The sequence below is a fragment of the Narcine bancroftii genome, chromosome 12 (genome assembly GCF_036971445.1).
Source record: "Narcine bancroftii isolate sNarBan1 chromosome 12, sNarBan1.hap1, whole genome shotgun sequence".
NCBI lineage: Eukaryota > Metazoa > Chordata > Chondrichthyes > Torpediniformes > Narcinidae > Narcine > Narcine bancroftii.
The window spans coordinates 85,611,429-85,625,027 of NC_091480.1; the positions used below are offsets into that span (position 1 = coordinate 85,611,429).

A 13,599-nucleotide genomic window follows, 5' to 3' on the forward strand; every position below is an offset into this window, starting at 1 on the left:
TCAGTACAAAACAGATGTACAACTGGATATAACACACATATACATATGCAGAACAAGTATTCATAAATGCAAATGAATAAATAAAAATTGCTTCATCAATAGGAGAGTCCCCGATGGATAGTGTGAGCATTCTCACAGCCTGTGGGAAGGAACTGTTCCTCAGCCTGGTGGTGCTGGCACTGTACCTCCTGTATCATTTTTCCAATGGGAGCAGCTGAAAGATGCTGTCTGCAGGGTGGAAGGGGTCCTCAGTGATTTTGTGGCCCTCTTCAGTCAACAACCTCACTAGGTTACGTCGATGGAGGGGAGGGATACCCACCTTTTTCCAAGGAATAGTGTTGGGAATGAAGCCATTGTTGTAACCAATGGATTCTAATGTTTGGACCTCTAAAAACACATTGTTCATAACTCTGTAATTAAGAGATGTCATCACATGGATTTCCCTCTTCGAATGGTATGTCTGACAATACTGTCTTTGTATTTTGGGCTCTGAGAGAGGGTTATGGGAAGAAGTAATCCTGATCACTCCCAGGAGGATGGGATTTTCAGTCATTGCAAAGCCACTGGAGCTCTCTCAGTAATGGGCTAACAATGTGCAGGTTTACTGTGATTCAAATCTCAATAATCCCAGTCTCCAAGCGCACATGATATTTGACCCATTACCAACAGGAAGGAGGGAGAGGAACATTAAAATCGGTTCTGCCAGGCTGGGAAATATCTTCTTCCCGCGGGCTGTGAGATTGATGAACTGTACCTTGTAACCGAATAAATTATTCAAAAATATGTACATATGTGATTATTATATGTTGTGTATTGTCTGTGTAAGTGTGTGCACCATGATCCAGAGAAACTCTGTTTCATCTGGCTGTTCAGATGACAATGAACTTGAATACTAGCAAATAGGCAAATGTCTGCTTTGCAGTAGCTGTGGCAAGGCCCAGTGAATCACAACTCTGTTCACAGAGAACATCCATCTGTGTACACTGGTGTTCGGCCTGCTCGAGGCTCTGAGCTAAGGTCTGGTGAGATAACTCTTGGACTCCACAGTGACACTAAGACATTGAATGGCTGTGGGCTGTATCCCTGAGGAACTAGGAGCATGTTTCCTGTCACCCATGGCATGGCGATTGACTCAGAAGTGCCTAACAGAGAAGAGGGTGGAAAATCTTGTGATATGATGCAAGAGTAACAACCTAAGTCTCAACACGGAGGTGATCATGGACCTCAAGGGCCAAGAATGACCTCCCTCCACTAAGCATCAATAACTCCGTAGTGGAGGGCACCAAGTTTCTTGGAGTTCACGTAACCGTGGACGTACAACATCTGCTCACTTGTCAGGAAGGCACAACAGTGACTGCACTTCCTGAGAAGAATGAAGCGGGCAAGGCGACTGAACATTCTCATGTGAACCTTCTACAGGAGCTGTATCCAGAGCGCCCTGGCTTGCTGCTTCACCATAAGGGTACAATAAGAGTTGCAGAGAGGATCAATGGAGTCTTCCTCCCCCTTCCCCCCTCCCCACATTGACGTGATCTAACTCGGATCATTGTCTGAAGAGGCCAGGGAAAATTATTGAGGGCCCCTTCCACCCTGAAAACCACATCTTTCTGCTGCGCCCATCAGGGAAGAGATACAGGAGTATCAGAGCCAGCACCGCCAGGCTGAGGAGCTGCTTTCCACGGGCAGCGAGAATGCTGAACGAACAAAGGAACTGCTCACACTAACCACCCAAGCTTCTCCTATCCAACAAAACAATATTTATTTGTATATTGGAATATTTGTCCTGTAAATTTATTGCTTGTCTGCATGTGTGTTATGTCTCTTTATGTTTTGCTCTGAGGACCGGAGAACGATGTTTCGTAAGGTTAAACTTGTACAATCTGATGATGATAAACTTAACTTGAGACCTTTAGAGAAGTGAGCTGCTCCTGGTTTGCAAATTTTGTGTGGGAGTGGCATTTCCCCGCGGCCACTTCTTCTACATTTCTGCAGCCCTTAGTACCAGGAGTGCCTCGTCATGAAGCATACTCATCCAACTTATGTTCTACATGGGTCACCCATTCACAATGTCTTCAATCAGAATTCTCTTGGACTCAGTTTTCCTTTTGGTGAATTTACCTTGCCCTTAGCAACGCCATCGCAATATTGGCCCCTTTGCAAAAAATGCCAGCACGCATTTTAGCCAAAGAAATTGTTGGAAAGAGTGATGAATGAATTAATGTTATAGACCAAGGAGATTCTTGTGAACCCCATGAAATGAGAGGACCCTCATGTCCAGATCAATGCTGACATACACTATGCACACAACTTTAAAATCACGGTTAGCGTACTGGTTAGTGCAACGCTGTTATAGCACCAGTGACCAAGGTTTGAATCCAGCGCTGTCCGTAAAGAGTTGTACATTCCCCCAGTGCCTGCATGGGTTTCTTCTGGGTTCTCCAGTTTTCTCCCAACCTTCAAATAAAGCATTTAAGGATTGGGTGAATTGGATGACACGGACTCGTGAGCTGAAGGGCCTGTTACCGTGCTGTATGTCTAAAAAAAAAATCAAAATTAAAAAGGAAGCACCATTCTGTGCGCTGTGAGTATGGAGGAAGTCGTAATGGAACTGGGGATTGGTCTCACTATTTGCCCATCAAAGTGTAGAGAATGGAAGAAGACTGGATGGTCAGAGAGCTGGTCATACAGCATACCCTCTAAGCCACCGCCCGAGTCCAAAACAACCATCAACTACCCATTTACACTAATCCCATATTTTCTTTTCTAGATCCTACCACTCACCTAAATGCTAAGAGTAATTTATAATGGCCAATTAACCTACCAGCCCACATATTTTTTGGGGTGTGGGAGAAAAGTAAAACAATTACAGTGAGCCTGTGCAATTTGACACACACAGCACCCAAGGCCAGTTTTATACTGAATTCTCTGGTGCAGTGATGCAATTGGTCTACCGCTTGTGCCAAGTCACTGTCAATAAAAATAGTGACTTCATGGGTCTTCGTACAGTGTCGTGCAGCTCCTTGTGGTCAACTCTGTGGCACCCACCAAAACAGCTTTTAGACTTCCCTTGCGGAAGATCTTTCCCTTCAATAGATGTACTCCTCTAAACTCTCAAGGTCATTTCAGTGGAGATGAGCACATGTCCCTCCTTTCCCATTTCACCAAGTATTACTCCAGACCACCGCTTAACAAGTTAAATGGGTTGCTCTTGATGCCTTTTGAAAAAAAACGAATGTGTTTGCACTCTTCCATGAGGATGCAATAGAAAATTGTAAAAGCTTCACTCTTTTTCAAGTCAACCACACTCTATATAATTGGGTTTTTGCCAGGACATCTTTTTCTTGCGCGGATGAGGCATGAGAGAGAGGGAGAGAGAAACAAACGGGTGAACAAAAAATAGTTTCAAATATTAGAAAAGAAAAAAAAGACATGGTAAAGGTTAAAAAAAAAAATTCCAGGGTTTGGGACCGTAGAACCTAACGCCATAGCTCGCAAATGTGCCAGCAGTAAAGTCACTACACACAGGAATGTTCAGAGATATTTTGGTGCGCGATAAGGAGGTTTCAAGGAAAGGGGGGGGAGAGAGAGCATTTATTTTTCTCTAAAAGAGCAAAAGTAGCTCCTCACCCTTCAATAGAACTTTCATGCTGAATGTATGTCAGTGCAAGAACAGTTCAAGGATAAGTATCAGCATGTGACATTTAGAATATAAGTTCAGACCATTCATAGAGATCTTGCAGGCTAATTGACATTAAAAGGTGGCTTTACACCAAAAAAAACTGGTTACCACTCCTAATAAATATAACTGGTTAAGTCTGAAGAGATTCTATTCTCCCTGCAGTCTGTCTGATTTTAATTTTTTTAAAAAGGCATAAGGACAAAAATTTTTTTTAAATTGTGATATTCATTATCACGTCGACTGTTTGAAACCCTAAGTAATGAACCTTTTGAATATTGAATTTGATTTTGGAACATAAACATTGATAATGAATCTACCCACATTAGCAGACATTTGTTCACCTTTCCCTCTCCTCCAAGGATTTGCATCACATTAGATCAAGGACAAACTGTACTTGTCCCTTTTGCCAAGTACTTAATACAAAATTACGTGATTGGCAATGAAACCATTCTTCCTGTCTACTTTCCTTATTATCTCAAATCAACATTCTGTTTCGGGGGTTTTGCTGGTCATTTATCAGATTCCTCCACATCCTAAAGAATTTAGCCGGCATCTTTAAGAAGAATTTATTGTTTATTTAGACCTACAGCATTGTAAAAGGCCCTCTCAGCCCTTAAGTCCGAGCCGCCCCATTACACCCAATGGACCTGAAGCCCCATTTTGAAGGCTGGGAGGAAACGTAGCACCTGGAGGAAACCCACCAGACACGGGGAGAGGGTACAAAGTCCTTTCAGACGGCCCCAGATTCGAACCTAGGTCGCTGGCGCTGTAACAGCATTGCACTAACCGTGCCTCCCAAGGTTCTTCAGTAAGCATGGGAAATAGTAAGAATTATTTCATTAAGAATGGGAAAGAATTCTAAGCAGGCACTGAAGTTTGTATGCATGGAACACTGAGCTTCAACAAACATAGAGGCAAGCTTACTAATCCAAAAATAAATCACTGCACAGTGATTTCCGAGCTGTGTGAAAAGTGCATGTCAGCTGGATCTCATTGATAGCATTCTCACCTCTGAGTCAATGCTTCATATTCAAGTCCCACTCTCCAGAAGAGGCAAGCATAAATATCTTAGCTGACATTTCAGGAATCTGAAGGAATGCTGAACTGTCAGAAGTGCCTTGTCTCAGATGAGTGAACGTTCTGTCTGCTCTCTCAAGAGGATGTCAAAGGTCTCAGAAGACTATTTTGAAGAAGAACACAGGTGTTGTCCCAAAGTCATGGCTAATATTTATCACTCAATCAGCAGATTATGTGATCATTATCACATTACCGCTTGAGGCAGCTTACTTACTTCAAAAGTGGTTCATAGATTCTAAAGTGTTTCGGATGTCCTGAGAAGGACATGAATTATGCCAGATACCCCTGAGCGGAAAGCCCTGCAAAAGAAAGTAGGCACAGCCCAGGACATCACAGGCAAAACCCTCCCCACCATCGAGAACATCTACAGGGAACGCTGCAGCAATCGTCAAGGATCCACACCACCCAGGACACGCTCTGTTCTCGCTACTGCCATCAGGAAAGAGGTAGAGGTGCCACAAGACTCACACCACCAAGTTCAGGAACAGCTGCTCCCCCTCCACCATCAGACTCCTAAAGCATAGACTTCATTTATTACTGATTTTTTATTTTCTGCATAGCACAGTTTACATCCTTCTTTGTTTACATTTCTCACTTTTGTATACATATCATTTTTCTTGAGTATAGTTTACAGCTACCAATAAGTAGAAATTCTGTCTCGTTGGCAGGAAAAAAGAATCTCAGGGTTATATGTGATGTCATGTATGTACTCTGACGATACATTTGAGCTATGAATTTGAACTTTGACATGCAAGGTTTTATTTCTGAATTCTTCTTTTATTTTCTACCTCTTTAGTCTCCTCATTAATAATTTGTATCTATTAATAAGTTGTATCTATTCTGAGTATTTATTTTGAACTAGTCTTTTCTGTTGTCCAATTCGAGTGAAGACCTGGGCATTAATAGGGCACTGCCATGGTCTTGTCCTCAACTAATGACCACATTTTCTATCAGACAAAGTTCGGTTTTCAGCTCTTCTTGTTGTAAAGATGTGAGGTTTTTTTTAATGCCACTATATACATTTATTATGAAGAAACATCTGAAGATAATTGAAACAAATTTTAGAATAATAAAATTCATTAAACATTTAAACAAAATTTAGTTCAAAGCTCTTAAATAATTAAAACTTTAAATCAAAATAACATCCGAATCGAAACTAGCCTTCCCATTTACATTTTATGCACTTCTCCAGACTCCCCATTCAAATCAAATGGGTTATGAGTCGTATATCCTGTCTCTGAGAGATGACATTGCTGAGGAATTACAGCAAGATGTTACCCTAAGTGGACACCAATAACTAGTGGACAGCGAGGAGGGATGAAAGAGGAAGGAGTAGCTTTGCTCTTCAGGGAAAATATCGCAGCTGTGCTCAGTCAGGATAGACTAGAGGGCTTGTCTACTGAGGCTATATGTGTGGAGCTGAGGAATGGGAAAGGTATGACCACATTAATGGGTTCCATTATAGACCACCCGATAGTCAGCGAGAATTGGAGGAGCAAGTCTGCAGGGAGACAGCAGACAGCTGCCGGAAACATTTAACTTTCCACATATTGACTGGGATTCCCATACTGTAAAAGGGCTGGATGGCTTGGAGTTTGTCAAATATGTTCAGGAAATGTGGACAAAAGGTTGGTACATTTTTGCATTTTACTTGGCAGTGTTCTTAAGTAAAACCTTTCTGGCTTGATGTGTGTGATTTATTAGAACAGAAAACAGGGATCAAATTCCCATGGGATTCAATGCTAAAGTTTAACAACTTTAAATATTACAGGTTTAACAACTAAATTAAAATATATCAAATTAAATTGCCTTAGCAGTATCTAGGAAATGTATTGCTCTAACTTGGAAATCAGATACACATTTAGAAATGGAGAGATGGAATACAGAAATTCATAGCTGTATACCACTTGAGAAAATTACATATAGCTTAAGGTATTGATAGCATATATTGTGGAAACTATAGCGCCCATATTTGCAGAGTATTAGAATGAATGTTTAATCATTTCTCTGGTAACCTCAATCCTTGGTGACTTCCTTTATTTCATGGTAAATATGATTTCTGGAAAAGGACTTTCTGGACAATCTTTGGTCTTTCTTCTTGTATCTTTTTCATTCTTTCTTGGGGCTTTAGGGGAGGGGGTAGGGGAGGGGGATTTTTTAAATACATACATATATGTAACACATACCACATGCATAACGGATTAGACTATTTTAAAGATTTGTATTGTAAATTTTATTTGGTGGTTAAAACTTATGAATAAAATATTCCAAAACATCTATTCAGGGAAGTTTTCTAAATCAATATATACAGGTGCCAACTAGAGAGAGTGTAATACTGAATCTCCTATTAGGGACCGAGACAGGACAGGAGACAGAAGGATGTGTAGGGAAATATTTTAGGTCCAATGATTAGTTTCATAAAAATTATGGATAAGGATGGATCTGATCCTCAGTTTGAAATTCTAAATTGGTGAAAGCCAATTTTGAGGAAATGAAAAAGGGTCTAGAAAGCATGGATCAGCATAAATAGTATTTTGGCAAGGACGTGCTCGGTAAGTGGAAGGCTTTGAAAGTTGAAATTTTGAGAGTACGGAGTTTGGATATGCTTGTAAGGATTAAAGGCGAAGTTATCGGGCAGAAGAAACCTTGGTTTTTGAGGTATATTGGGGATCTGACTAAGAAGAAGACAGATGCATAGCAGGTATGGGCAACAAGAAGGAAACGAGATACAAAAACTTAAGGGGGAAATCAGGAGAGCTAAAGGAAGACCTGAGGTTGCTTTGGCAGAAAAGTTTCAAGGGCTTCTACAGGTATATTAAGAGCAAAAGGATGGTAAAGGACAAAATTGGTCTTCTGGAAGAGCAGTGATTGGCTATATATTGAGCAAGAAGAGCTGTTTTTTGTAACATCTGTATTTACTCAGGAAACTGGCACAGAATCCAGGGAAGTGAGGCAAACAAGCAGTAATATCATAGAATCTGTTGAGATGAAGGAGGAGGAGGTTCTTGTTGTGGTAAAGCAGATAAAGTTGTATAAATACCCAGGGCCTGACAAAGTATTTCCCTTGGATATTGAGGGAGTCTAGTGCAGAAATTGCAGGGGTTCTGGCAGATATATTTAAAATGTCATTGGACACAGGAGAGGTGTTGGAGGATTAGACGATAGCTCATAATGTTCCATTGTTTAAAAAAAGGCTCTAAAAGTCACCTAGGAAATTATAGGCCAGTGAGCCTGACTTCGGTAACAGGTAAATTATTGGAAGGTATCCTAACATATCGGATATACAAGTAATTGGATAGTCAGGGACTGATGAGGGATAGTCAACATGGCTTTGTGCATGGTAGGCCAAGTTTTTTGAAGGGGTCACCAGGAAATTTGATGATGGAAAGGATGTGGATGTTGTGTCTACATGGACTTTGGCAAGGTCCCGCTTGGGAGATTAGTCAGGAAGGTTCATTAGCTTGGTAATGTAGTAAACTGGATTTGACATTGGCTTTATGGGAGAAATGGTAGTAATTGAATGCCTCCCAGAATGGAGGCCTGTGACTAGTGGTGTGCCTCCAAGATCAGTGCTGGGCTCTTGTTTGTCATCTACATCCATGTTCTGGATGATAATGTGGTAAATTGGATCAGCAAGTTTGCAGATGACATTAAGATTAGAGGCACTGAGGAGAGCGCAGAAAGTTATCAAAGTTGCAGAGGGATCTGGATCACCTGGTTAAATGGGCTGTAAAATGAATGATAGAATTTAATGCAGTCAAGTGTGAGGTGTTGCATTTTGCACAGACAGACCAAGGTAGGACATACGTGGTAAACAGTAGGGTACTGAGGAGTGCAGTAGAACAGAGGGATCTGGGAATACAGATACATAATACCCTTAAGGTGGTGTAGATTGGGTCATATTGGCCTTCATAAGTCAAAGTATTGAATGAAGAAGTTTGGATGTTATGGTAAAGTTGTATTAGATATTGGTGAGGCCAAATTTGGAGCTTTGTGTGCAGCTTTGGTCTTCTAACTACATTGAAAGAGTGCAGAGAAGATTTACTAGGATGTTGCCAGGAGTTGACGAACTGAGTTACAGGGAGAGGTAAATCAGATTATAGGACTTTATTCCCTAGAACGTAGAAGAATAAGTGAAAATTTGATGGTATTCAAATATACAACGGGTATAACAGAGTAAATGCAAGTAGGGTTTATCCACTGAGGTTTGGTGAGATACAAACCAGAGGACATGGATTAAGGGTGAACGGGGAAACGTTTAGGGAGAATATTAGTGGGCATTCCTTCACAGAGAATAGTGGGAGTTGGGAATGAGCTGAAGTGGTGGGAGTATGAAATGACCTGAAGTGGTGAACGTGGGCTCAATTTTAACAGTTAAGAAAAAAAATTGGTCAGGTACATGGATGAAGTGGATATGGAAGGATATGCAATAGGTGTGGGTCACTGTGGAACTCAGCTTAATGATAGTTCTGCACACACTACAAGGACCAAAGGGCTTGTGTTCTGTGCTGCCATATTCTGAGGTTTTATGGTTCCAAGCAAACAGGTAGGTCTAGATACTGCATTCGTCCACATGGACAAATGCACTAATTTCTGCACTTATTTATAAGAAATATCAGCACTAATGATAAATCTTGGCAATATTTTCTACAATATTTCCCACCTGGCACTATCACCATAGAACAGCACAAAAACAGGCCCTTCGTCCCTTCTAGTCTGTGCCGAGCTGTGATTCTGCCTCATCCTATTGACCGGCAGCAGACAATACCCCTCCACTTCAGCTGGCAGCTCATTCCACATTCCCACCACTCCCTTTAACCCTTGACCCATGTCCTCTAGTTTTTATCTCACCTACCCTCGGTGGAAGAAGCCTGAACATATTTACTCTATCTATACCTATATTGTATACCTCCCCCCTCATTCTTCTATGCTTCAGGGAATAAAGTCCTTTCCCTGTAAGTCAGATCCTGAAGTCAGGGCAACATCCTAGTAAATCTTCTCTGCACTATCTTATTGATATCATTCCAAGAGTTAGGTGGCTAAAACTGCACACCATACACAAAATTTGGCCTCTCCAACTTTACCATAACATCCCAACTTCTATACCCAATACTTTGATTCATGAAGGGCAACGTTCCAAAAACTCCTTACGACCCTATTCACATGTGACACCACTTTCAAGGAATTATGTATCTGATTTCTCAAGTCCCTCTGTTCTACTGCACTACTCATTGCCCTACCATTTACCGTGTATGTCCTAACTTGGTTTGTCCTTCCAAAATGCATATTTTGACAGATTTGTATTTTCAGCCTTCACTTAATTCTAACATTAAATTTTATCACATCTTTTGACTTTAACATTACCCTACATTTGAAAACTTAGGTTCATAATTAAAATAAATAGAAAATCAGATATTTTGAAACAACTTACAACTGGTTAACCAATAGAGTCATATGGATAAGGAAAGATCTTGAATAGATTATTCTTGATTTTACATTTTTCTAAGTACATCTTCAAGCTCTGAACCAGACACAGACTTTAGCCATATTATTAATTTGCACGAAGAAAAGCAATTCCGTATTTCACACATTTTCTGGTTTCTTTTAGGATAACCCAAAACACACCCAATAAAATAGTTTTGATGGGTCCCTGTTGTGATGTGGAAAATGCAGCTGTCGGCATGTTTAAAGTAAGTACTCACAAGCAGCAATGTGATAATGACCAGATAATCTCTTTGAGTGAGGTCTGAATCACCAGACAATGAAGATTTTGCTTCCTGAGCACCTGTGGGTGTATTTTATGGATTTTGCACTGCTAACACGAAAATCACCTTCACATTTTACTATCACATGCTGTTTTTTTTAGATATAACCCATTTTGGTGATTTCTTGTCATATTTTAAGACTTCTTCGAGCATATAAAACCATGAAGTGGAGCGTGTCATTGAAAATTTATTCTCCCTTGGACGTCTTCCCTACAGGTCCTGGTGCAGTCAGTGATGAACAAGGTGAAGGTTTCACCAGGACATTGCGACTGTGGAAAAGCAGAATCAGGGCATTTGAAATCTATGAATGCCGGCCGACTATTTTTGGACACTGGCATGAGAGGCATCAGATGCCAAGCATTACCAAAAATTACTGGCAAAACATTTTTAGGTCAGTTGAACTGACGCAGTGTGTCAGCTTCATTATGTGATTAAACATGCTAAATTCAATAAAAGTTCATTTAATGTTTCACCAACTTCCTACATGATGCAGCAAATCTGAAATTATCTTTGTGTTCAGGTTGAAGTTGTTTATCATGAACCCCAAATCTTTTTCAGGAAGTAAATTTTTGAAAAAAAAATTGTTGTCCAGTGATACCGGCCACAACCACAGGAGTAACTCCCTAATTTTTCATGCTCTGTTATGTTCCATCTATTACATTTCCATCTCTCCTTTAATTGGATTTAAATTATTGTCATAAATTCTTTAATAGTTGCATATGGGTTTTCCCTGGGTGTTCTGTATTTTTCTTAAATTGCACATTAAACAGTAATTTTATTGAAAGAACTAATCCAAAGGAGTATCTGATCCCGACAGTGCGTGGGAGGTCACTGAATGTGTACAGCCAATTGACCTCTACATACTATCAGGATCAGATTCTCCTCCAGGCCCATGGCTGACTGATGCTGAATGATGGGAAGATTGCAGATCTTAGCTTAGTTCATTTTTCCTGTCTGTCTCAATAACCATTCTTCCCAAACAGTCCAATTACATCCAATTGACCTACAACCCAGTACATTTTGAAGGGTGGGTTCCAGCACCCAGAGGAAGCCCATGCAGACACGGGGAGAACATATGAACTCCTTACAGACAGTGCTGCATTCGAACCCCGGTCGCTGGGAACTGTAATAGCATCGCACTAACCGCAATGCTAATCACGCCGTCCTGCTAATCTGCTCCTTTAACAGTGAACTAAAAAGGGCTCAGGGCTGAGACGTTGGTCATATATCTTTAGCCCCCATGGATGCTGCGCGTCTTGCTGTGTTCCTCCAGCATTTTTGTGTTCTTGCTACAATCACAGCATCTGCAGATAGTTTAACTTGCTGTTATCATGTATCCAGATGTATGAAGATTCCCCATGCACAATGTATTGCTTTTGACTCTAGTGACCACTGTCAAATCAGCAGATCTTCAGAAATAGGCTTCAGTTTCCTCAAAGCTTAAACAGTGTTAAAAGTTCAAGTACTGACTTTATTTGCATTCTTTTTGTTCTGAAAATTCATGTGTAGAACCCTGAGGAAAACTAAAAAGAATGAACTTACATCGGTCTTCTACATTCACATTCACTGTGATTGCCAATTTATTTAATCACTTCTGCTATTTTAATGTGGCACCTTGTACCTGCAGCAGTTTTCTGTACATCTACATATTTCTTCTGTTACATTCTGTAGGTTATGAGTGAGCCATGTTGTAAATTTATTTTAGAGCTATTTACAAGTCTGCAACATAATTGCTCCATCTTAGAAATATGTCTGAAAATATTTCCCACATTTTACTGCTAGATCCCCTTTCTCTTACATCCTTGTTTTCATATTTGTTTAGTAACTTTCAATTAAATGCAAATAAATTTACATTAATTTGCATCCAGTTAATACTAAATACTGTTTAACATTACTTCCTTTTGGACATCCAGTGTAGTAATAGGCCTTGTTGGCCCAATAGCCCATGTCGCCCAAACGACCAATTAACCTAAAAAGCCCTGTATGTTTCTGAAGGGTGGGAGGAAACGAGAGCACCTGGAGGAAACCTACACAGACGCGGGGAGAAGGCGCAAGCTTCCTACAGACAGCGCCGGAGGCGAACCGGTTCAGTGACGCTCCAATAGCATTGCACTAAACGCTACCATGCCACCCCAAGATTATTTCTTAACAATAATTACTTCAGCATAACCTTTAAAGGCTGGTTGCACACCCAACAAATTCTTCAATCGTTCCACACAATAGATACAGAAATGCAAACAGCTTGCTTTGTCTGCAGTAACTTGGGAGACATTGTCTGCTAAAACCTTATCAAAAACACTGGCAAATGTAGCATTCAACTTAAAACATGATTGAATACAGTATCCTGTGTCCAGGAAAAAAATTAAAAATAATTAACTGATTGCAGGTAGTATTTGTCCTTTTTGGCCAAAAATTGAAGATGTCACTGCTACCTTTGCCCAAGATCTGTCCAACACCTTATGAATAAGCCTGGAATTCTTCTCTTGCCTCCTCTCTCCAAAATCTCCACATATCACATTTCCAAGTCCTTCACTTCTGCATTCATTCCTGGACAGTGCAGTGATTCACAAGCTTTCCTCCACTAGCTCTTCCATCCCAGGCATATCTCTCTTCATAGATTCTGTTAAGCCAACTCTTGGTTGAAAGTGCAGCCAGTTATCTTCAATGTGGAGAATCTGGACAAGATTACATGGGGACCATTCTGCATCTCCGGACATCCCATCATGGCAACGGGCAGCAATTGTTGCATCAAATGTTGAGCCTTGCTGTCCCTTCTTCCACAATGGCTTTGCTCAGGTCACGTCGTACACTTGCTCCTCCTGCTCTGCATGTCTGAAACCTGTTTGCCTCTGTCCCTAATGTTTAACACCAAGCCTGTAAGATGCACAACCTGTGTCAAAATGCCTGTAAAGGTAGATTGTTGGGTGTTGGTTGTTCATCTTCCATAATCATTGACCCTTCACACAGCATCTTTCAGCAATTTCTATCGGGGAAGAGACACAGGAGGATGAGAGCCGGCACCACCAGGCTGAGGAACAGTTTCTTCCCACAGGCAGTGAGAATGCTGAATGACCAAAG

The 13,599-nt window shown here is 40.8% G+C and overlaps 1 long non-coding RNA gene across 2 annotated transcripts in view; it reads left to right on the forward strand.

Moving 5' to 3' along the window:
- The window catches only part of LOC138747795 (uncharacterized), a 128,066-nt gene that overhangs the window by 62,559 nt on the left and 51,908 nt on the right, over window positions 1-13,599 (forward strand). For both annotated transcript variants that reach the window (XR_011347661.1, XR_011347660.1), the window contains one exon: window positions 10,365-10,446. This is a non-coding gene — a long non-coding RNA (uncharacterized lncRNA). The remainder of the gene's footprint in view (window positions 1-10,364; window positions 10,447-13,599) is intronic.